General features: G+C 34.4%; 1 long non-coding RNA gene across 1 annotated transcript; it reads left to right on the forward strand.

Annotated features, from left to right (window-relative positions):
• The first annotated feature begins 2075 nt into the window (after window positions 1-2075).
• Window positions 2076-25202, forward strand: LOC136043120 (uncharacterized). The gene is made up of 4 exons (XR_010621553.1): window positions 2076-4415; window positions 7159-7994; window positions 14096-14925; window positions 23608-25202. It is a non-coding gene; the product is annotated as an uncharacterized LOC136043120 (long non-coding RNA).
• Window positions 25203-25525: the final 323 nt, after the last annotated feature.

Consider the following 25525-nt stretch of genomic DNA (forward strand, 5'->3'; position numbering starts at 1 on the left):
TTTTATTTTTCCCAGGGGTCATCGTATTGACCGAGGGGTCCTAGAATGTCGCAAGAGGGCTCATTCTAACGGAAATGAAAAGTTCTAGTGCTCTGTTTAAGTGACCAAAAAAATTGGAGGGCACCTAGGCCCCTTCCCACGCTCATTTTTTCCAGAAGTCAACGGATCAAATTTTTGAGATAACCATTTTGTTCAGCATAGTCGAAAACCATAATAAATATGTCTTTGGGATGACTTGCTCTCCCACTGTCCCCAGGGGAGGGGCTGCAAGTTACAAACTTTGACCAGTGTTTATATACAGTAATGGTTATTGGAAAATGTAGAGACATTTTTCAGGGGGACTATTTTAGGTTGGGGGGTTGAGCAGATGAGGCTATGGGGGAGGATCTTTCTTTGGAGGAATACGCCATGGGGGGGAGGGAAATTCAATGAAGGGGCATTATTATAAAAAAATTCAATAAATAAATAAATATGAAAAAGTTTTTTCAACTGAAAGTAAGGAGTAGCATTAAAACTTAAAACGAACAGACATTATTACGAATATGAGGGGTTCATCTCCTCCTAGATACCTCGCTCTTTACGCTAAAGTATTTTTAGTAGTTCCAACTATTTATTTTACGGCCTTTCTGATTCAGGGGTCATTCTTTAAGAGTTGGGACAAAATTTAAGCTTTAGTGTAAAGAGTGAGGTATTAACGAGCGGACAAACCCCCTCATATACATAATCTATATATATAAAAATAAGTTGTCTGTCTGTGGATCAGGTGATGTCATGTTTCTGTGTCCACTGACGTCATGAAGTTAGTTTTCGTCATTTTTGCTTTGACGGTGACGTCATTCAAGATATTTAAGACATATGTTCACGTAGAAATCTATTAATGTTTAAGTTTACAATGACTGATGAACTTACCATGGCAAAAGCCGATGAAGATGCTCAAAGAGTCTATGCCAAAAAACTTGCTGCTGATAGAGAAAGTCAGAAAAGAAAGCGTGCCGAGGAATCAAAAGAACAGCAAGGAATCAGGCTTGAGGCTAAAGAACGCAAAACCGCACAGTTAGATGAAGATCCACCTGGACAGCGAGAGTCAAAACATATCAAAACTGAAAATGATAGCGATGATGATTGGGTTTGGGATTTTGACTTGGATAAGGTCATCAATGCCTACCAGATTTTAGTTAAAAAAAAACAAAGGTTCGGCGATATGTATTTCATAGTGAAGCTGAAAAATAAAGAAGAAAAAGAAAACTGAAAAAAGAAAAATGTAAAAAACTAAAAAATACTAAAAAGAAAAACACTCAAAGAGAAATTACAGACCGGGACACAAATGACGACCGGGACAGAGGGAATATAAATAACGACCGGGACACTCAAAGAGAAATTACAGACTGGGATACCGGGACACAAATGACGACCGGGACACAGGGAATATAAATGACGACCAAGACACAGATATTTAAGAATATCGTTCAAAGACAAATTTTTAATTGTAAGAAGACCGTTGAAAGAGAAATTTCTAATTGTAAAATGACTGAAGAACCTACAATGGCAACGGTACCACCATCGAAGTAGATAACCAGTGGGTTGTTCCATATTCCCCATTATTATCAAAAACATTTAATGCACACATAAACGTTGAATACTGTAACTCCGTAAAGGCAATCAAATACATATGTAAATATGTCAACAAAGGCAGTGACATGGCAGTTTTTGGCTTGCAGCCCAAAATCAAAGATTTCGACGAAATCGTACAATATCAGACTGGAAGATACATAAGCAGTAATGAAGCTGTTTGGCGAATTCTTTCATTTCCGATACATGAACGTAGTCCAGCTGTTGTTCACTTAGCGGTACATTTACAGAATGGTCAACGTGTTTATTTCTCGGAAACCAACGTGCAACAAAGAGCCCTGAATCCACCGGATACAAAATTAACAGCTTTTTTTTCGCTTTGCAAAAATGATTCTTTTGCAAAAAAACTGCTGTATACTGAAGTGCCTTCGTATTACACGTGGAATACTAAAAATAAAGTATTTGAACGTCGAAAACAGGGTAAGTCAGTCGACGGCGAACCTACCCTCTTCAAAGATACCACGATAGGAAGACTCTACACCGGTCACCCCAATCAACATGAATGCTTCTTTCTACGCCTGCTTTTGGTGAATGTACCCGGTCCGACATCCTTTGAATATTTGAGAACTGTAAACGGTACTATACATGACACTTACCGTAGTGCAAGCCAAGCTCTGAATTTATTGGAGAATGACCAACACTGGGATAACTGCATCAATGACGCGTGCGAAACGTCAACCCCAAGTCAAATTCGTGCATTGTTTGGCATCATTTTAACAACTTGCTTTCCATCAGCTCCTACAGAGTTATGGGAAAAATATAAGTCAAAAATGTCCGAAGATATACTCCATCGAAAACAGTTAGAGACGTCAAATATGACTTTTGATTTTATATCAGAAATTTATAACTACACTTTAGTTATTATAGAAGATTTGTGCGTATGTATGGCAAACAAACCTCTTCAGGATTTGGGAATGCCTTCACCTAACCGTATCGCTGCTGTTTCGACATGTGTAGAATTGGATCGTGAACAAAGTTACAGTACGAGTGATCTATTGTCGTATGTACAAAATAACATTTCCAAGTTAACGTCGAACCAAAAAGACATTTATGTTACGATAGACTCAATTTCAGGACGTATACAACTACCTGCTGATTTCTGTAATTTAGTGACGTCCAAAAATGAATTGATTGAAAAAGTATTTCCGAATATTCTAAAAAATTATAAAAATAATAAATGGCTAAGTGAAAGAGTGATTCTCGCACCCAAAAATATAGACGTCCACGAAATCAACAATATTGTTTTGACCAAGATTCGAGACCAGGCAGTCCTTTACAAGTCAATCGACATAGTTTTGGAACCAAATGAAGCGGTTAAGTATGCATGTTTGTTTGTTTGTAAAAAGAGCGTTTGCATATGACGTCATTATTAGTACATACGGCTTTGTATATGCACAGACAATGGGAAAGCCAAGAATGTTGTATATTCGCAATTTTTACGTAGTTTAACTCCTGCAGACGAAATGAATGCTTGCCTGAAAAATTCTAATTTATGGGCACACGTAAAAATATTAAAATTAACTACAAATATGCGTGTCCGATTGCAAAACGATGACTTTGGTCAAACATTTTCAGATCAATTGCTGGCAATCGGAAACGGAAAGCTCCCAGTAGTGGGAAAGCCAAAATTGTTGTATATTCGCAATTTTAACGTAGTTTGAAACACATAAATAAATCTATCTATATTCACAGGTGGGACACAGGGACAACTACAATGGCGCGTAACTAATATGGCGCGTAACGACTAACGCGCGCGGGGGGGCTTGGGGGGCGCGAAGCGCCCCACCAACTAGGTGTTGGGGTGGCGCGAAGCGCCACCCCAACAGCTAGTAAAAATATAAGAATATAAAAGTTCGTTACGTAAGTTAATTCTTAAGTTACGTATATTTTTTACTAATAAAAACGTTCGTTAAAAATTAAAAGTTCTAGTTGCCTATTCAAGTAACCAAAAACTTGGAGGCCTATTAGGCTTCCTCCCCTTTCCCTTTTTTTTCAAAATCGTCTGATCAAAACTAAAAAAAAGCCACTTAGCCAAAAAAAGGATTAATATGCAAATTTCATTTTCATAATTTATGTGCGGAGAGCCAAAATCAAACATTGTTTTTTTAACTGAAAGTAAGGAGCCACATTAAAACTTAAAACGAACAGAAATTAGTCCGTGTTCGAAAGGTGCAGTTCCCCTCTCAACGCCCCGCGCTTTACGCTAAAGTTTTTTATTGTTTAATAAAGTAGAATTGAGAGAAAGAGTTTTTTTTGCATTTAATCTACTTGTAAAAGTGCTGGTAGATAGCTGTAATCTATTGACTATTGGGTCCGTTCCTCTCATCATCCAAGAAATGTTCCTTTTGCTCTTATATTTCCTTTTTTTCACGGAGCAACACAGATTCATTGGACCTTATCGCTCCGAAGTGCGAATTAAGGTAATTACTTATATATGTACCTGTAAGTTAATTTTAATCACGCTTTAAAATTTCTCGTAGAGGTTAGCCCAGTTTCAATGGCAATTGAAATATACTGATTTTGCAAGAGAAAATATTTTGGCTTCGTATTAATATTCTGTACGATTCATCGCACTGGCTACCTGAATCCTGACCCATTGATTCTTAATTTGTGAATAATTTAAATTTAGTTTGTGGTTCCATTTTCTGATTGGTTAGTCTGCCCTACCTTACACTGGTAAATCTCTTAAGTGCACATATCATTTTTAGTTTGTATTTAGAGTTTGTCTAAAAACATTCATGTCTGTAGTTTGTGAGTGTATAAAATGTGGAGATGATTTAACACTGGTAAATAAAGTTGAGATACATTTTATAGATACTATTAATTCTCCCTGGATACTATATATATATATATATATATATATATATATATATATATATATATATATATATATATATATATATATATATATATATATATATATATATATATATATATATATATGATAGGTTACTTGTCTGTTATACGCCTGTGTTATTCTTCATCTAAGTAGAATCTGTTTCTCGTACTAATTCTAATGAAATATCGCAAAATATAATGAAAATATAATATTTAAGACTCAAATTCAGGCTACAGATTTTTTTTGTTTTTTTTTTTAAAGTAAATTCAAAAGAGCTATTTATTCTAAATAGTCTTTGTGGTTCAGGGGTCATTCTGAAAGAATTAAAACATAATTCGAACTCTAGCGTAAAGAGTAAGGTATTGAGGAGGGACTTGAATCCTCTCATTTACATAATATGTTCTATTTCTTTTAAATTTTAATGTTGCTCCTTACCTTCAGTTGAAATTTTTCTATATTTAATATCAAAACAATGTGATAAGTAATTTCATCTCTCTAATCTTATTTATCCTATGTTAGTCTATCAGATGTAGTCACACAGTTCATGTTAATGAACTGTAGTAAGGAGCGACTCGGCTCAATAGTAAACCAAAGACTGAAAAACAGAATTTTGATACTACTAGATATATAAAAAAAAAAAGATTTTTATCCTGATTTTAAATATAAAAGTTTCATCCAATTTAGTTTTACCCATCAAAAGATACGATCCTGAGAAAATTTGCCCTATTTTGGAAAATAGGGAGAAACACCCCCTAAAAGTCATAGAACGTTAACAAAAATCACACCATCGAATTCAGCGTATCAGAGAACCCCACTGTAGAAGTTTCAATCTCCTATCTACAAAAATGTGAAACTCGTATTTTTTGCCGGAAGACCGATCACGGGTGCGTGTTTATTTGTTGTTGTTTTTTTTCCTTCCAGGGGTGATCGTATCAACCCAGTGGCCCTAGAATTTGTGAGAGGGCTCATTATAATGCGAAATAAGAGTTCTAGTGCCCTTTTTAAGGGAAAAAAATGGGAGGTTACTTAGGCCCCCTTCCGCGCTCATTTTTATCATAAAGTCAAAGGATCAAAATTTTGAGATAGCCATTTTGTTCAGAATAGTCAAAATAATAACTATGTCCTTGGGGACGACTTAATCCCCCACCGTTCCTGGGGGAGGGGCTGTAAGTTACAAACTTTGACCATTGTTCATATATAGTAATGGTTATTATGAAGTGTAGGCTACAGACATTTTCAGGGTGACTTTTTCGCGTTGGGGTGGGAATGGGTCGATGGGAGAGGGTTACGTCGGAGGATCCCTCCATGGAGGAATTTTTCATGAGGGAAGATAACATTCATGAAGGGGGCGCAAGATTTTCTAGCATTATTTAAAAAAAAAAAGAGAAAAAAAAAACATTTTTTTTTCAACTGCAAGTAGTGAGCAGCATTAAAAATTAAAACAAACATAAAATATTACTTATGTAGGGGGGTTTGTTTCCTCCACAATACTTTGCTCTTTACGCTAAAGTATTTTTAGTAATTACAACTATTTTTTCTATGGCCTTTGTGATTCAGGGGTCATTCTTAAAGATATTGGACAAAATTCAGGCCTTAGTGTAAAGAGCAAGGTGTTGACAATTGGGCAAACCCCGACATATATGTAATAAAGATATGAAAATATAGAAGTTCGTTACGTAAGCTAATTCGTAAGGTAGGTATGTTTATTACTAACGAAAAGGTTGGTAAAAAATATCTAGTTGCATTTTTAAGTAACCAAAAATTGAAGGGCACCTAGGTCTCCTCCCCTGCCTCTTTTTTTTATCAAAATCGTCTGATCAAAACTATGCGAAAGCCATTTTGCAAAAAAAATTAATTTGCAAATTTTGTTTTGTTTCTTCCTGTGTTGTGAGTCGAAAATAAGAAAATGTATTAATTCAAACACGTTCATAAATTAAAGAAAAAAAAAGCCTTTTTTAACTGCAAGTAAGGAGTGACATTAAAACTTAAAACGAACAGAAATTATTCGTATATGAAAGGGGCTGTCTCCTCCTCAACGCAACGTTCTTTGAGCTAAAGTTTGACTCTTTCTCTCAACTCTACTTTTTAGAACAGTAAAAAATTTAGCGCAAAGAGTGGGGCGTCGAGGAGGGTAGAGCCCTCCTCTTTCATATACGGAATAATTTTGTTAGTTTTAAGTTTTAATGTCGCTCCTTACTTGCGGCTAAAAAAAACTTATTTTTTTCATTTAATTATCCTTACAGAAAGATAGGTCTTGATACCAATTTGCTGACTCATTTGTTACTATCTTCAAATTCAGGAAGTATATATTTCCACTTACTACCAGAACTACCATTTCCATAACTACTAGATGTAGTCATCCCTACAGAAGGATAGGTCTTTATACCAATTTGCTGAATCATTTGTTACTTACTTCAAATTCAGGAAGTATATATTTCCACTTTGCATACTTTACTAGGAAATGAGCCGATATACACTTTTGAGTCAAAATCAATTATCTTTTTTGTGTTTTTTTTTTTATCTGAGTGATAGATAAATAGAATTCAAAATTACTGGTTTTAATCAATCAATCAAACAATCAATTTATTAATACTAAAGAAAACTATTACAAAAGTAAATCAGTTAATAGGCCCAAGAAGCTATGCTTGTAATGGGCTATACGTTGTAATTATCATTTTGTCTAATTACAGATCTCTTGGAAACAAGACTTGGCAGACACATATTTCCAATCTAATCGCTAGAAACATGGCCCTAGAAACTCCTAGAATTTCCTGGAAACTCAATCATAGAAAAGAAATTTAGCTTGCTGAATGAGGGTCATATTGTTTATTGTTTTGAGGATTAATTGTTTTGTTTGATGTGGTATCAATTTAAAGTGACCAGAGGAATCAGTTTGAAGTTTATTAATATGATTAACTGAATTCACCCAGTTTCGACAAGGTCTGCAGTTGTTTCGAATGAGTGAAAATGTGCTGTGCTGATCGCTAGTCTTAAAAATGTGAAGCTATGCTCTATTGCAGCACAGACAATACATCAAGAATTGTCAAATAATCATTTTCTTCATTGCAGCATTATCACCAAACAGCAAAGAATGTGCCAGCAGAAAATTCTGATGTGTAATCAGCAAAGCGCAAGTGATTCCATCTCTGGCTAATATTCTCCTAAAGGGTTGTCCTCAGCCGGTGTTGGGTAAAAATGACGCTTAGAATTGTCATCGATGCTAGCTAAAATGTAGTAACTGCCAGACATGCCCAAGTAATATTTCATCTTGGCCTTCTATCCTACATGCTAAAGTAACACCCTACCTCAGTTAACAACATGGTGATATCTCCCAGCAAGTACTTACTTGTAGTATTCGTACTCAGAATGTTATACCCAACCAAGGACAACAACAGCCTATACTGTCTATAACTTCTCAACCTGCGTAGTTAGTACAAACTCAACTAGAGCCTCAGGGGATTGTATTACTTCCGATGCAATACCCACGACAATTTTGGTTATCTCAGATCATTTCTTTGGTCTCAAGGTAAGCTTTGCTACATTCTTTTTATTGATTTGAGGAGGAAGTGAACATCAATTTATTGATTGTCGCGGTCCTAAGGAAATTCCGAAACATTTTATAAATGAGCTCAAAATATCTATATCTGTAAATGTTTACTTTCTTCCAAGTGCTCTAAATTGCGTATTACTGCATATAGCAAAAATCTGATGATCGCATATTGTTTCCTTGTCATTATTAGAGAAGTATGTCCATTTCTGGTTGACCCTCCTCTAAAAAAAACTAAAAAAAAAACGCCTCAAACGAGGTTTATTAAATAAATGTAGATGAGAAGAGAACCCAGTATCGAACACTGGAGTAGTCTGCAAGTTACCGCACTAGTCACAGAAGTAAACGCCCATTCACCACAATTTGCTTTCGGTCACTTAAATAAGATTCAAATTAAGACAACCCCTTCCCGGTCACACCGATTTTTTCCAACCCATGTAATAACTGTTTTTATGTTCAATCGTGTCAAAAGCCTTCTTCAAATCCAGGAATAAAGCAGCTGGAATCAGACCCGCTTCAAACGACGTATTTACCCAGTCAACAAGTTTAATAGTTGCCATTTCTGTGGAATTATTTTTTCTGAAACCAAATTGAGTATTTACAAGAATTTTATTATTTTCAGTGTAATCAGTTAGCCTGGATCTAATCACCATTCATATATTTTTGGAAAGAAAGGGAGGATATAAATAGGCCTTTTGATTGAAGGTTCGTCTCTCTTACCTCCTTTGTGCCATGGTTTTATTTTAGCGACCTTCAAAACTTTGGGAAAATTCCTTTTCCTATAGATTTATTAATCAAATTACATTAAACTGGTGTTATAATTGATTTAACGGATTCAGCAATCTTAAAAGAAATTTGGTCTACACCACTTGAATTTCATTGCATTTCACTCACTTCATTTATAGTACAAGCATTAAAACCCAACTGATTTTCTACTGGAACTTCCGACTGAACTATTTAGGGAGGCCGCTTAATTCTTTTTCGAGCATCATCGCCAAGTTTCGCTCCCTCACTAGAAATATATTCATATAAATAATTCGCAGCATCCTTTGGGGTAGTCAAAGTCCCCCCCTCTGATTGTAATTTATTATTAACTTTTATTTTACCCTTCTGACCCAGGAGTGAATTTACCGTTTTCCATGTTTTTTTCCACATCACATTTATGCTTCATAAACCCATATTGTAAATATATCTTTTCAGCTTTCCGTTTCAACCAGTTAGATTCCGGTATTTTTTAAATTGCCGAAAATTAATGACCGATGGCTAATCTAGGTATATTTTATACAATTAATTTTTTGAACTTAAAAAATTTAGAATACCCTGTATAATCCTTGGTTTCTTTGGGTATTTCGTTCTACCCCTTTTAAGTTTTCTAAGAGACAGCGTCTCATTCAATATCTTTGTAAATATTGCAACAAAAATATCATACGCAAGCGACTGGTTATCTTCTTCAGAAACTGGAGTAAAATCTCCATCGCCCATTTCTATCTCAAATTTATTTTTTAAGTTATTTTTTCTTAATTCACGAAAAAATGTTTTATTTATTAACCAACCTTATTTATAATCATATAAGATATTTTTTATTTTACTAAGAAAAAAGGTGATGGATCTATCCATAAGTAAAAGATTAGCATATGAGCTTTCAAGTACCCTTCCATCCACAAATATATTATCGATCAGCGCAGACTCGTGTAGGAATAGTTAACAGGGAGTAGTAGAATGATGAAATCATCGAATTAAAAAAATCTAGACGGCTTGTACTTTTAATATGGTCAATATTGAAATCATCCATTACTACTTTATATTTATGATCATTATTAAATTTCTCAATTGAATTCTCTATCTCCTTAATAAAAACATTCTCATTAAATGATAAAGCAAGTTTTACCAAAAGCATGACCTACCTAGAACGTTTTTTCGTACCCAAGAATGGCAGTATGCCATAATGGCCCCTAGAGGTAATATGCACAATCAGAGTTTGTTAATTTGACAGTTTCGTCACTGGTAAATTAAATACATGTAGGGTGAAGAGCGAAAATAGTATTTGCTGTAGTAATAACTCTCGGTAATCAAAATCAGTGTTACAGGTTTCCCCCCAGACACATTATTCTATTTCATTCAGACAGAATTTGTCTTGTCAGCAATTCTGACAAAAAAATAATTGAAAAATAGTTCATTCATTGAATGTTTATGACTAAAAAATATCAAGCATGTTTCAACAGGCTAGAAGCTGTTAAAATATATAAAAAACCAACAATATTTTGCATGCAGATCTATGAGGTTTGATGTGTCTACAGGTGACGACATCCCAACACTCAATATAGCCAGTAATATAGATTTCATCATAGTTTCCTCTTTGCCTTGTACCTAAAAAATCGCGTAGTTAGGCTTTAGGACCTAACTAGATGATCTTGGTTTTACTACGAGATGGTTAGCATCTCATATCAAATGATTTAATTGGACTAATTCTTTACATACTTAAGATCAATATTTAACTTCCATGACAATATAGTTCCGACTTTAGCAGTCCAAGTTAATTTCCAGAACAACTTATTGGGTAAAATAGGAAACTTCATTTTCGTATATTTTCTGTAAGGACATTATTTTCTGCAGCAGCAATGAAGGAGGTAAGTTTAAACGGGATAAATTTAATGATATAAGAATCCAGAGTGAACCTTTCCTGATTTGAGATACCCTGTAAATGGTAACTTTTGCATTTGTAATTGAAGTTATAACAAATATGTTCAATGCCCCCCCCCCCCCAAACGGATGTCAAAGCATTGATTTAAGTAAAAATTGTTTAGAAGCAAAGTAAAGCTCACGAGCAAGGGAAAAACTAAACAGATTACGGAAATAACTCCTAAACAAAAATAATGTGTTTAACAAAAGAGAGGAAAACTATATGGACCCTCTACAGGTATGAGAAACAGTTGATTAGAAAACGATACATCTATGCATTTCTTTATCATTAACTAATATGATTAAACCACAAACATCTGCATCAAGAACAACACCTATTCTTCTGGACAAAAAAAATTCTTATTGAACATAAGACAAATAAATAAAGGAAATTATCCTTTTACACGAATTGAATGTAAGATAGAAATGATCGAAGCTTCAATTATGGATCTGTGTTCATTTAACAGACATGAGGATTAAGCCTCCAAGCCTTGACAAATTCAATCTCCCTTTTCGAACAAGGATCCCAAGATAGGTTAAAAACTTGTAAATGAACATCTAGTATGAATAAGTCATTTCAAAAATGTATATCAATCAAAAAGTTATCAGTTCTCAGAGGTATATAAATCTTACTCCCATTGCTTTTCTTAATTTTGCATTATTATTTTCACTGTACATTAACAAAACAAGCATTCCAAAAAGCAACAAATTTTGGTATTATATGCATAGACACCTGCTTGTGTGAACAATTAGACAGTCTGGTCCTTGGAAATTAACACACTTGAAGTTGACACCACTTATCCTTACCAGACTGTTCTCCGCTTAGTAGGCGTCCAGCAACGAATATATTTAAGCTAGGACGATAATCAGAAATAGAGCTTAGTCTGTTTCAAATAAAAGTATGCTAAAGAGAATTTTTCTGAAAAATATTCCCGTCATTAGAGGGAAATTTTCTTGGAGGGTGAGCCACACTTACCAGTATTTTTTTAAATCAATTGGAACTTAAAAGCCAAGTTTTTCTTAGATTTTTTAGAAGTGAAAAATTTAGTGTGAAAAGCAAGGCATTGAGGAGGGGGACACTCTCTTCATACACGGAATAGTTTTTCTGTTTGTTTTGGGTTTTAATGTTACGCCTTACTTTCAGTTGAAAAAGCTTATTTTTTTTAATGCATTAATCAGACACACACACACACACACACACATATATATATATATATATATATATATATATATATATATATATATATATATATATATATATATATATATATATATATATATATATATATATATATATATATATATATATATATATATATATATATATATATATATATATATATATATATATATATATATATATATATATATATATATATATATATATATATATATATATATATATATATATATATATATATATATATATATGGTAACGAACTGTAGTAAGGAGTGACCCGGCTCGATAGCAACCGAAACTCTAAAAAACGGAATTTTGATACCAATGGTTATATCAAAATAATCAAATTTTAATGCTGATTTTAAATATGTAAGTTTCATCATGATTTGTCTTACCCATCAAAAGTTAAGAGCCTGAGAAAATTTGCCTTATTTTAGAAAATAGGGGGAAACACCCCCTAAAAGTAATAGAATCTTAACAAAAATCACACCATCAGATTCAGCGTATCACAGAACCCTACTGTAAAAGTTTCAAGCCCCTATAAAAATGTGAAATTTTGTATTTTTTGCCAGAAGACAAATCACGGATGCGTGTTTATTTGTTGTTTTTTTTTCTTCCCAGGGATGATTGTTGCAAGAGGGCTCATTCTAACGGGAATTAAAAGTTCTAGTGCACTTTTTAATTGACCAAATAATTAGAGGGCACCTAGACCCCTCCCACGTTTATTTTTACCAAGTGACCGGATCAAAATTTTGAGAAAGCCATTCTGTGAAACTTAGTTAAGACCTAATAACTATATCTTTGGGGACGACTTAATCCCCCACAGTCCCCGGGGAGGGACTGCAAGTTACAAACTTTGACCGTTGTTTACATAGTAATGGCTATTATGAAGTGTACAGCCGTTTTCAGGGGGGCTTATTTGCGTTAGGGTGAGAGTGGGTTGGGGGAGGGGGTTACGTGGGAGGATCTTTCCATGGGGGAATTTATCATGGGGGAAGAGAATTTCCATGAAGGGGTATTAGGATTTTCTAGCATTGTTTAAAAAGAAACAATAGGAAATAAATTAAAAAAATTGCACCAGGAAGTATTGAGTAGCATTAAAATTTAAAACGACCATGAAATATTACGTATATAAGGGGGTTCGTCTCCTCCAAAATACCTTGCTCTTTATGCTAAAGTGTTTTTAGTAATTTCAACTATTTATTCCACGGCCTTTGTGATTCAGGGGTCATTGTTAAAAATTTGGGATAAAATTCAAGCATTGGTATGAAAAGCGAGGTATTGACGAGTGGGCAAACCCCCTCATATTCGTAACAAAAATACACAAATAAAGAACTTCGTTACGCAAGTTAATTCCTAAGGTATGTATGTTTGTTACTAACAAAAATGTTTGTACAAAAAATAAAAAAATCTAGTTGCATTTTTAAGTAACCAAAAATTGGAGGGCAGCTAGGCCTCCTCCCCCGCCCCCTTTTTTTTATCAAAAGCATCCGATCAAAACTATGAGAAAGTCATTTAGCAAAAAAAAAATAGGCAAATTTCGTTTTAATTATTCATGTGCGGTAAGCCAAAATCAAAACATGCATTAATTCAAAACGTTCAGAAATTAAATTAAAAAAAAACTATTTTTTAACTGTAATTAAGAAGCGACATTAAAACTAAAAGTGCTACTGATTTCTTTAGTTTTTTTCAATACCTTCAAAAGAGCTATTTATTCTAATTAAACGGTCTTTGTGCCTCAGGGGTCATTCTTAAAGAATTGAAACAAAATTGGAACTCTAGCGTACAGAGTAAGGTAATGACAAGGGTATGAACCCTCTCCTTTATATAATATTTTCTGTTTGTTTTGAATTTTAATGTTGCTCCTTACTTTCAGTTGAAAAGTTTTTTTTTTTAATTTAATATCGAAACGAAGTGATGACTATTTTCATCTATTAGATCTTATTTATCCTGTTTAAGTCTACCAGATGTAGTTATCCCTACAGAAGGATAGGTCTATATACCAATTTGCTGAATCATTTGTTACTAACTTCAAATTCAGGAAGTATATATTCCACTTTGCATACTCTACTAGGAAATGAGCCGATATACACTTTTGACTCAAAATTAATTATCTTTTTTGTGTTTTTTTTTTTTTTTTTATCTAAGTGATAGATAAATAGCATTCAAAATTACTGGTTTTATAAGCATACGTTGTAATTATCATTTTGTCTAATTACAGATTTCTTGGAAACAAGACTTGGCAGACACATATTTCCAAACTAATCGCTAGAAACATGGCCCTAGAAACTCCTAGACTTTCCTAGAAATTCAATCATAGAAAAGAAATTTAGCTTGCTGAATGAGGGTCATATTGTTTTTTGTTTTGTTTGATGTGGTATCAATTTAAAGTGACCAGAGGAATCAGTTTGAAGTTTATTAATATGATTAACTGAATTCACCCAGTTTCGACAAGGTCTGCAGTTGTTTCGAATGAGTGAAAATGTGCTGTGCTGATCGCTAGTCTTAAAAATGTGAAGCTTTGCTCTATTGCAACACAGACAATACATCAAGAATTGTCAAATAATCATTTTCTTCAGTGCAGCGATATCACCAAACAGCAAAGAATGTGCCAACAGAAAATTCTGATTTGTAATCAGCAAAGCGCAAGTGATTCCTTCTCTGTCTAATATTCTCCTAAAGGGTTGTCCTCAACCGGTGTTGGGTAAAAATGATGCTCAGAATTGTCATCGATGCTGGCTAAAATATAGTAACAGCCAGACATGTTCAATTAATACTTCATCTTGGCATTCGATCCTACATGCTATTAATACTACCAAATAACACCGAACTTCAGTTAACAACATAGTGATATCTCCCAGCAAGTACTTGCTTGTAGTATCCGTACTCAGAATGTTATACCCAACCAAGGACAACAACAGCCTATACAGTCTATAACTTTTCAACCTGCGTATTTAGTACAAACTCAACTAGAGCCTCAGGGATTGTATTACTTCCGATGCAATACCCACAACAACCTTGGTTATCTCAGATCATTTCTTTGGGCTCAAGGTAAGCTTTGCTACATTCTTTTTACTGATTTGAGGAGGGAGTAAACATGAATTTATTGATTGTCCTGGTCCGAAGGAAATCCCGAAACATTTTATAAATGAGCTCAAAATATCAGTATTGGTAAATGTTTACTTTCGTTCCAAGTGCTCTAATTTCCGTATTACTGCATATAGCAAGAATCTGATAATCGCATACTGTTTCTTTGTCATTATTAGAGAAGAGCGTCCATTTCTGGTTGACCCTCCTCTAAAAAAAGCTAAAACACGAAAAAAAAAAAAAACTCCAAATGAGGTTTATTAAATAAATATAGAAGAGAAGAAGACCCAGAATCTAACCCTGGGGTAGTCCGACAGTTACCGCACTAGTCACGGAAGTAAACACCCAATCACCATAATTTGCTTTCGGTTACTTAAATAAGATTCAAATCAAGACTACCACTTAGTAGGCGTCCAGCAACGAATATATATAAGCTAGGATAATAATCAGAAATAGAGCTTAGTCTGTTTAAAAAAAATATGCTAAAGAGAATTTTCCTGAAAAACTTTCCTGTCATTTGAAGGAATTTTTCTTGGAGGGTGAGCTAGACTTATTCACTGTAGTTAAGATACGATATAAAATATTTCGTGATCTTGACGGGGAGTTGTGATGCTGAACACGAGCCCAGGGTTACCACCCGGTGAAAAAAGACACTAGCTTTTAGTGATTCTTAGGTCAATTTAGTGAATTTCTTCAATAACCTAGTGATTTATGTACTGATTTATTATTTTTTTTTGTTTAGGCAATATATATATATATATATATATATATATATATATATATATATATATATATATATATATATATATATATATATATATATATATATATATATATATATATATATAATAGCTGTTAGGGTGGCGCTTCGCGCCACCCCCCAAGCTCCCTCGCGCACGTAAGTCGTTACACGCCATATTAGTTACGCGCCATTGTAGTTGTGCCCCTATGTCCCACTTGTGAATATATATATCTATGCATATAAAAATAAGTTGTCTGTCTGTGTGTCTGTCTGTGGATCAGGTGACGTCATGTTTCTGTGTTGACTGACGTCATGAAATTAGTTGTCGTCATTTTTGCTTTGACGGTGACGTCATTCAAGATATTTAAGACATATGTTCACGTAGAAATCTATTAATGTTTAAGTTTACAATGACTGATGAACTTACCATGGCAAAAGCCGATGAAGATGCTCAAAGAGTCTATGCCAAAAAACTTGCTGCTGATAGAGAAAGTCAGAAAAGAAAGCGTGCCGAGGAACTACCAGAGCAACGCGAAAGCAGACTTGCTGCTAAAAGAGAAAGTGAAAAAAGAAGGCGTGCCGAGGAATCAAAAGAACAGCAAGGAAACAGGCTTGATCGATGCTACGATGCCCTACAATATCCTATCATTTTTTGGGATGGAGCCGACGGCTATCACTTTAATATTAAATTGATGAATCCAGCCACTAACAAAGAAATGAATAAGAAATGCAGTGCAATGCATTATTATTCCTATAGACTAACGATTCGGCAGGATGAAGAAAATTATATTTTAAAATGCCGTGAATTGTTTCACCAATTCGTCGTTGATATGTATGCTAAAATTGAATCAGAACGTTTGCTATATATCCGCCTGAATCAGACCAAGCTCCGCTCTGAACAATACATTCATTTGCGAGATGCAGTTATAAATGACGGTAATACCACAAACGTTGGAAGATTAACAATTTTACCTTCGTCATATGCTGGCAGTCCCCGTCATATGCATGAATATGCTCAAGATGCTATTGCGTATGTTCGTCTCTATGGTCGTCCAGATTTATTTGTTACATTTACATGTAATCAATCTTGGGACGAGATACTGCAGCTTTTACTTCAAGGACAATCGGCGGTTCATAGGCATGACATTACGGCCCGTGTCTTCCGGCAAAAGTTGAAATCACTGATAAACTACATTGTAAAACTTGAAGTGTTTATACCATCTTCAAAGATACCACGATAGGAAGACTCTACACCGTTCACCCCAATCAACATGAATGCTTCTTTCTACGCCTGCTTTTGGTGAATGTACCCGGTCCGACATCCTTTGAGTATTTGAGGACTGTAAATGGTACTATACATGACACTTACCGTAGTGCATGCCAAGCTCTGAATTTATTGGAGAATGACCAACACTGGGATAACTGCATCAATGACGCTTGCGAAACGTCAACCCCAAGTCAAATTCGTGCATTGTTTGGCATCATTTTAACAACTTGCTCTCTATCAGCTCCTACAGAGTTATGGGAAAAATATAAGTCAAAAATGTCCGAAGATATACTCCATCGAAAACAGTTAGAGACGTCAGATATGACTTTTGATTTTACATCAGAAATTTATAACTACACTTTAGTTGTTATAGAAGATTTGTGCGTACGTTTGGCAAACAAACCTCTTCAGGATTTGGGAATGCCTTCACCTAACCGTATCGCTGCTGTTTCGACATGTGTAGAATTGGATCGTGAACAAAGTTACAGTACGAGTGATCTCTTGTCGTATGTACAAAATAACATTTCCAAGTTAACGTCGGAACAAAAAGACATTTATGATACGATAATGCATTGTGTCGATAACAACGTTTGAGAAATTTTCTTTTTGGATGCGCCAGGAGGTACTGGTAAAACGTTTGTGATAAAACTGATTCTGGCATCAATTCGATCAAACAATGATATAGCGTTGGCAATTGCGTCGTCCGGAATAGCCGCAACATTGCTGCCTGGTGGAAGAACTGCTCATTCCGCTTTGAAATTGCCTCTGAACTTGCATTCTACAGAAACTCCCACGTGCAATATTTCCAAATCATCTGGGATGGGTAAAGTATTGCAGCAATGCAAACTTATTATTTGGGATGAGTGCACAATGGCACACAAAAAATTGCTCGAGGCTCTGGATCAATGCTTGAAAGATTTGCGAGGGAAGTCGAGACCCTTTGGCAGCAGATTAATATTGCTTGCGGGAGATTTCAGGCAAACATTACCTATAATACCTAGATCAACTCCTGCAGACGAAATGAATGCTTGCCTGAAAAATTCTAGTTTATGGGCACACGTAAAAACATTAAAATTAACTACAAATATGCGTGTCCGATTGCAAAACGATGACTCTGGTCAAACATTTTCAGATCAATTGCTGGCAATGGGAAACGGAAAGCTCCCAGTAGACTCAATTTCAGGACGTATACAACTACCTGCTGATTTCTGTAATTTAGTGACGTCCAAAAATGAATTGATTGAAAAAGTATTTCCGAATATTCTAAAAAATTATAAAAATAATAAATGGCTAAGTGAAAGAGCGATTCTCGCACCCAACAATATAGACGTCCACGAAATCAACAATATTGTTTTGACCAAGATTCGAGACCAGGCAGTCCTTTACAAGTCAGTCGACACAGTTTTGGAACCAAATGAAGCGGTTAATTATCCATCTGAATTTTTAAATTCCATAGGTCTTTCAGGGTTTCCACCACACGTGCTACAACTAAAAATAGGCGTACCAATAATACTTTTAAGAAATATAAACCCACCAAAGCTTTGCAATGGCACTCGACTTGCCGTAAAAAAAACAATGGAAAACCTAATAGAGGCCACAATCTTGACAGGGCCTTTTGAGGGTGAGGCTGTTCTTATTCCTCGCATTCCCATGATTCCAACGGATCTGCCTTTTCAATTTAAAAGATTGCAATTCCCAATTCGATTAGCATTTGCAATCACCATTAACAAAGCTCAAGGTCAATCATTAGAAAAATGTGGTATAGATCTTAATACTGATTGTTTTTCCCATGGACAATTGTACGTTGCATGTTCGAGGGTCGGTAAACCTGACAATCTATTTATATGCAGCGACAATTGGACAGCGAAGAATGTTGTATATTCGCAAGTTTTACGCAGTTAATTTGTATTTTGGAACCAAATGAAGCGGTTAATTATCCATCTGAATTTTTAAATTCCATAGATCCTTCAGGGTTTCCACCACACGTGCTACAACTAAAAATAGGCGTACCAATAATACTTTTAAGAAATATCAACCCACCAAAGCTTTGCAATGGCACGCGACTTGCCGTAAAAAAAAACAATGGAAAACCTAATAGAGGCCACAATCTTGACAGGGCCTTATGAGGGTGAGGCTGTTCTTATTCCTCGCATTCCCATGATTCCAACGGATCTGCTTTTTCAATTTAAAAGATTGCAATTCCCAATTCGATTAGCATTTGCAACCACCATCAACAAAGCTCAAGGGCAATCACTAGAAAAATGCGGTATAGATCTTAATACAGATTGCTTTACCAAAGTACAATTGTATGTTGCATCTTTGAGGGTCGGTAAACCTGACAATCTATTTATACGCACAGACAATGGGACAGCGAAGACTGTTGTATATTCACAAGTTTTACGTAGTTAATTTGTATTGTATCTATCTATCTATCTATTTATATAAAAACGAGTTGTGTGTATGCATGTTTGTTTGTTTGTAAAAAGAGCGTTTGCATATGACGTCATTATTAGTACATACGGCTTTGTATATGGACAGACAATGGGAAAGCCAAGAATGTTGTATATTCGCAATTTTTACGTAGTTTGAAACACATATATAAATCTATCTATATTCACAGGTGGGACACAGGGACACAACTACAATGGCGCGTAACTAATATGGCGCCATATGTATATATATATATATATATATATATATATATATATATATATATATATATATATATATATATATATATATATATATACTAGCTGTTGGGGTGGCGCTTCGCGCCACCCCAGCACCTAGTTGATGGGGGCGCTTCGTGCCCCCCCCAAGCCCCCCCGCGCGCGTAAGTCGTTACGTGCCATATTAGTTACGCGCCATTGTAGTTGTGTCCCTATGTCCCACCTGTTAATATATATATATATATATATATATATATATATATATATATATATATATATATATATATATATATATATATATATATATATATATATATATATATATATATATATGTTTTTAACTACGTAAAACTTGCGAATATACAACATTCTTTGCTGTCCCATTGTCTTTGCATATAAATAGATTGTCAGGTTTACCGACTCTTGAACATGCAACATATAATGGTCCATGGGAAAACAATCCGTATTCAGATCTATACCTCATGATTCTAATGATTGCCCTTGAGCTTTGTTGATGGTGATTGCTAATCGACCATTCCCTGTCCCGGTCGTCATTTATATCCCCCTGTGCCCCCCGGCGTCCCCGTTGTAGTTGTGTCCCTGTGTCCCGGTCGTCATTTATATTCCCTGTGTCCCGGTCGTCATTTATATCCCGGTGTCCCGGTCTTTATATACATTCGTTTTTGAAATGGTATATGATGAAATAAATTTTTGTATTTTTCCCCTTTTTTCTTTTTAGTTTTTTTTTTGGTTTTTACTTTTTTTTAGTTTTTTTTTGTTTTTTTTAGTTTTTTTTCTTTTTATTTTTTTTATTTTTTTTAGTTTTGTTTTCTCCTTTATTTTTCAATTTTTTTTTCTTTTTTTCTTTTTTTTTCTTTTTTTAGTTTTTTAGCTTTTTTATACTATCAACTTAAAGAATCTAGAATACCCTGTGTAATCCATGGTTTCTTTGGGAATTTCATTCTACCCCTTTTAAGTTTTCTAAGAGGATACGTCTCATTCAATATATTTGTAAATATTGCATATGGCATATATGCAATATAAGCATATGGGGTTTCCCCCCAGACATATTACTCTATTTCATTCAGACAGAATTTGTCTTGTCAGCAATTCTGACAAAAAAAGATTAAAATATAGTTCATTCATTGAATGTTTACTGACTGAAAAAATATCAAGCATGTTTCAACAGACTAGAAGCTGTTAAAATATAAAAAAAAACCGACAATATTTTGCATGCATTTGCTGGTTCGCAGGATTTTTGCAGGTTCGATATATCTACAGGTGTTGACATCCCGTTACTTTCAATATAGCCAGTAATATAGATTTCGTCATAGTTTCCTCTTTGCCTTGTACCCAAAAAACATTACGGATAGATATCTTAACAGATCTAAACATTATATATCTAAACAGATAGATAACCAATATGATTAAACCATAAACATCTGCATCAAGAGTATCTCTGCTAAATTTTAGTCTAAACTTTAATCTAGAAACTTTCTGTTTGTGAAATTTGAATTTAAGAAGATCAATACCTATTCTGCTGGACAAAAAAAATTCTTATAGAAAAAAACAAGACAAATGAATAAATTAAATTACCCTTTTACACCAATGGAATGTAAGATAGGAATGATCGAAGCTTCAATTATGGATCTGTGTTCATTTAACAGACAGGAGGATTAAGCCTCCAAGCCTTGACAAATTCAATCTCCCTTTTCGAACAAGGATCCCAAGATAGGTTAAAAACTTGTAAATGAACATCTAGTATGAATAAGTCATTTCAAAAATATATATCAATAAAAAAGTTATCAGTTCTCAGAGGTATATAAATCTTACTCCCATTGCTTTTCTTAATTTTGGATTATTATTTTCACTGTACATTAACAAAACAACCATTCCAAAAAGCAACAAATTTTGGTATTATATGCATAGACACCTGCTTGAGGGAACGACTAGACAGTCTGGTCCTTGGAAATGAGAACACCTGAAATTGATACCACTTATTCTTACCAGACTGTTTTCTAATTAGTAGACGTCCAGCAACGAATATATTTAAGCTAGGATAATAATCAGAAATAGAGCTTAGTCTGTTTCAAATAAAAGTATGCTAAAGAGAATTTTCCTGAAAAACTTGAAAAACCTGAAAAAACTACGCTAAAGTTTTTTATTGTTTTAAAAAGTAGAGTTGCGAGAAAGAATCAAACTTTAGCGCAAGGAGCGGGGTGTCGAGGAGGAAAAACCCTTTCATATACGGAGTAATTTCTGTTCGTTTTAAGTTTTAATGTCGCTCCTTACTTTCATTTAAAAAAACTTGTTTTTTTTATTTAATTTCTGAAAGTTTTTTAATTAATGCATGACTGATTTTGGCTCTCCGTACATAAACTATTAACATGAAATTTGCATATTAATTCTTTTTTTGGCTAAATGGCTTTCTCTTAGTTTTGTTCAGACGATTTTGAGAAATAAGGGGTGGGGAAGGAGGTCTTGTTGCCCTCCAGTTTTTCGGTTACTTAAAAAGGCAACTAGATCTTTTATTTTTAACGAACGTTTTCATTAGTAAAAAAAAAATACGTAACTTAAGAATTAACTTACGTAACAAACTTTTATATTCTTATATTTTTGATTATATATATGAGGGGGTTGGTCCCCTCGTTAATACCTTGCTCTTCACACTAAATCTTGTTTTATCCCAATTCTTTAAGAATGACCCCTGAATCAGAAAGGCCGTAGAATAAATAGTTGAAATTATTTAAAAAAAAAATTAGCATAAAGAGTGAAGTGTTTATCTCCTCCTAAATACCTCGCTCTTTATGCTAAAGTATTTTTATGCGTAATAATCTCTGTTCCTTTTTAAGTTTTAGTGCTTCTCCTTACTTTCAATTGAAAAAACTTTTTCATGTTTATATTTTGATTGTTTTTTTTATAGTAATGCTAGAAAGTCCTGCGCCCTTTTCATTGAATTTCTCTTCCCCCATGAAATATTCCTCCAAGGAAAGATCCTCCCATATAGCCCCCTCCCCTGAACCCCACACCCAAACCAAAAAAATCCCCCTGATAACGTCGGTACACTTCCCAGTAACCATTACTGTATGTAAACATTGGTCAAAGTTTGTAACTTGCAGCCCCTCCCCCAGGGACTGTGGGGGGTAAGTCATCCCCAAAGACATAGTTATTATGGTTTTCGACTATGCGGAACAAAATGGCTATCTCAAAATTTTGATCCGTTGACTTTGGGAAAAAATGAGCATGGGAGGGGGCCTAGGTGCCCTCCAATTTTTTTGGTCACTTAAAAAGGGCACTAGAACTTTTCATTTCCGTTAGAATGAGCCCTCTTGCAACGCTCTAGGACCACTTGGTCGATACGATGACCCCTGGGAAAAAAAAAAACAAAAACAAAAACAAATAAACACGCACCCGTGATTTGTCTTCTGGCAAAAAATACGAAATTCTGCGTTTTTGTAGATTGGACCTTGAAATTTTTTCTATAGGGTTCTCTGATACGCTGAATGCGATGGTGTAATTTTTGTTAAGATCCTATGACTTTTAGGGGGTGTTAACCCCTATTTTCCAAAATAAGGCAAATTTTCTCAGGCTCGTAACTTTTGATGACAATAACTAAACTTGATGACTTATATATTTGAAATCAACATAAAAATCCGATTCTTTTGATATATCTTTTAGCATCGAAATTCCGTTTTTTAGAGTTTCGTTTACTATTGAGCCGGGTCGCTCCTTACTACAGTTCGTTACCACGAACTGTTTGATTTACTGACTCATTTGTTACTAACTTCAAATTCAGGAAGTATATATTTCCACTTTGAATACTTTACTAGGAAATGAGCCGATAGACACTTTTGACTCAAAATTAATTATCGTTTTTGTGTTTCTTTTATCTGAGTGATAGATAAATAGCGTTCGAAATTACTGGTTTTATAAGCTTACGTTGTAATTTTCATTTTGTCTAATTACAGATTTCTTGGAAACAAGACATGGCAGACACATATTTCCAATCTTATCGCTAGAAACATGGCGCATGCTTCTATTTCCTAGAAACTCAATCATTGTTTTTTGTTTTGAGGATTAATCGTTTTGTCTGATGGAGACATCAATGCAAAGTGACCAGAGGAATCAGTTTGAAGTTTATTAATATGATTAACTGAATTCACCCAGTTTCGACAAGGTCTGCAGTTGTTTCGAACGAGTGAAAATGTGCTGTGCTGATCGCTAGTCTTAAAAAATGTGAAGCTATGCTCTATTGCAACACAGACAATACATCAAGAATTGTGAAATAATCATTTTCTTCAGTGCAGCAATATCACCAAACAGCAAAGAATGTGCCAACAGAAAATTCTGATTTGTAATCAGCAAAGCGCAAGTGATTCCTTCTCTGTCTAATATTCTCCTAAAAGGTTGTCCTCAACCGGTCTTGGGTAAAAATGATGCTCAGAATTGTCATCGATGCTGGCTAAAATATAGTAACAGCCAGACATGTTCAATTAATATTTCATCTTGGCATTCCATCCTACATGCTATTAATACTAGCAAATAACACCCAACCTCAGTTAACAACATAGTGATATCTCCCAGCAAGTACTTGCTTGTAAAATCCGTACTCAGAATGTTATACCCAACCAAGGACAACAACAGCCTATACAGTCTATAACTTCTCAACCTGCGTATTTAGTACTAACTCAACTAGAGGCTCAGGGGATTGTATTACTTCCAATGCAATAACAACGACAACCTTGGTTATCTCAGATCATTTCTTTGGGCTCAAGGTAAGCTTTGCTACATTCTTTTTATTGATTTGAGGAGGAAATAAACATGAATTTATTGATTGTCGCGGTTTCAAGGAAATTCTGAAACATTTTATTAATGAGTTGGTTGAGCCTTCTCCTCAATGGGGCAAACTAAAAATGCTTAAAGTGGGCTTTATTACAGATAACATTACCTATAGAGCAAAGCGTATTAGTCCATGAGCCCCGCGTATGTATGTTTGTTACTAACAAAAATGTTCGGACAAAAAATAAAAAAATCTAGTTGCATTTTTAAGTAACCAAAAATTGGAGGGTAGCTAGGCCTCCTCCCCCACTCCCTTTTTTTATCAAAATCATCCGATCAAAACTATGAGAAAGTCATTTAGCAAAAATGCGTTTTAATTATTTATGTGCGTTAAGCCAAAATTAAAGCATGCATAAATTCAAAACCTTCAGAAATTAAATTAAAAAAAAAACCATTTTTAACTGTAATCAAGAAGCGACATTAAAACTTGAAAGTGCTACTGATTTCTTTAGTTTTTTTATTACCTTCAAAAGAGCTATTTATTATAATTAAACGGTCTTTGTGGCTCAGGGGTCATTCATAAAGAATTGAAAAAAATTCGAACTCTAGCGTACAGAGTAAGGTATTGACGAGGGTATGAACCTTCTTCATTTATATAATATTTTCTGTTTGTTTTGAATTTTAATGTTTCTCCTTACCTTCAGTTGAAAAGTTTTTTTTTAATTTAATATCAAAACAAAGTGATGACTATTTTCATCTCTTAGATCTTATTTATCCTGTTTAAGTCTACCAGATGTAGTTATCCCTACAGAAGGATAGGTCTTTATACCAATTTGCTGAATCATTTGTTACTAACTTAATTTTCAGTTAGTATATATTTCCACTTTGCATACTTTACTAGGAAATGAGCCGATATACACTTTTGACTCAAAATTAATTATCTTTTTGTGTTTTTTTTTTTTTTATCTGAGTGATAGATAAATAGTATTCAAAAGTACTTGTTTTATAAGCATACGTTGTAATCAGAATCAGATTATAATAATCAGAAATAGAGCTTAGTCTGTTTAAAAAAATGTATGCTAAAGAGAATTCTCCTGAAAAACTTTC

This window comes from Artemia franciscana, unplaced genomic scaffold (assembly GCF_032884065.1).
Source record: "Artemia franciscana unplaced genomic scaffold, ASM3288406v1 Scaffold_3048, whole genome shotgun sequence".
Classification (NCBI taxonomy): domain Eukaryota; kingdom Metazoa; phylum Arthropoda; class Branchiopoda; order Anostraca; family Artemiidae; genus Artemia; species Artemia franciscana.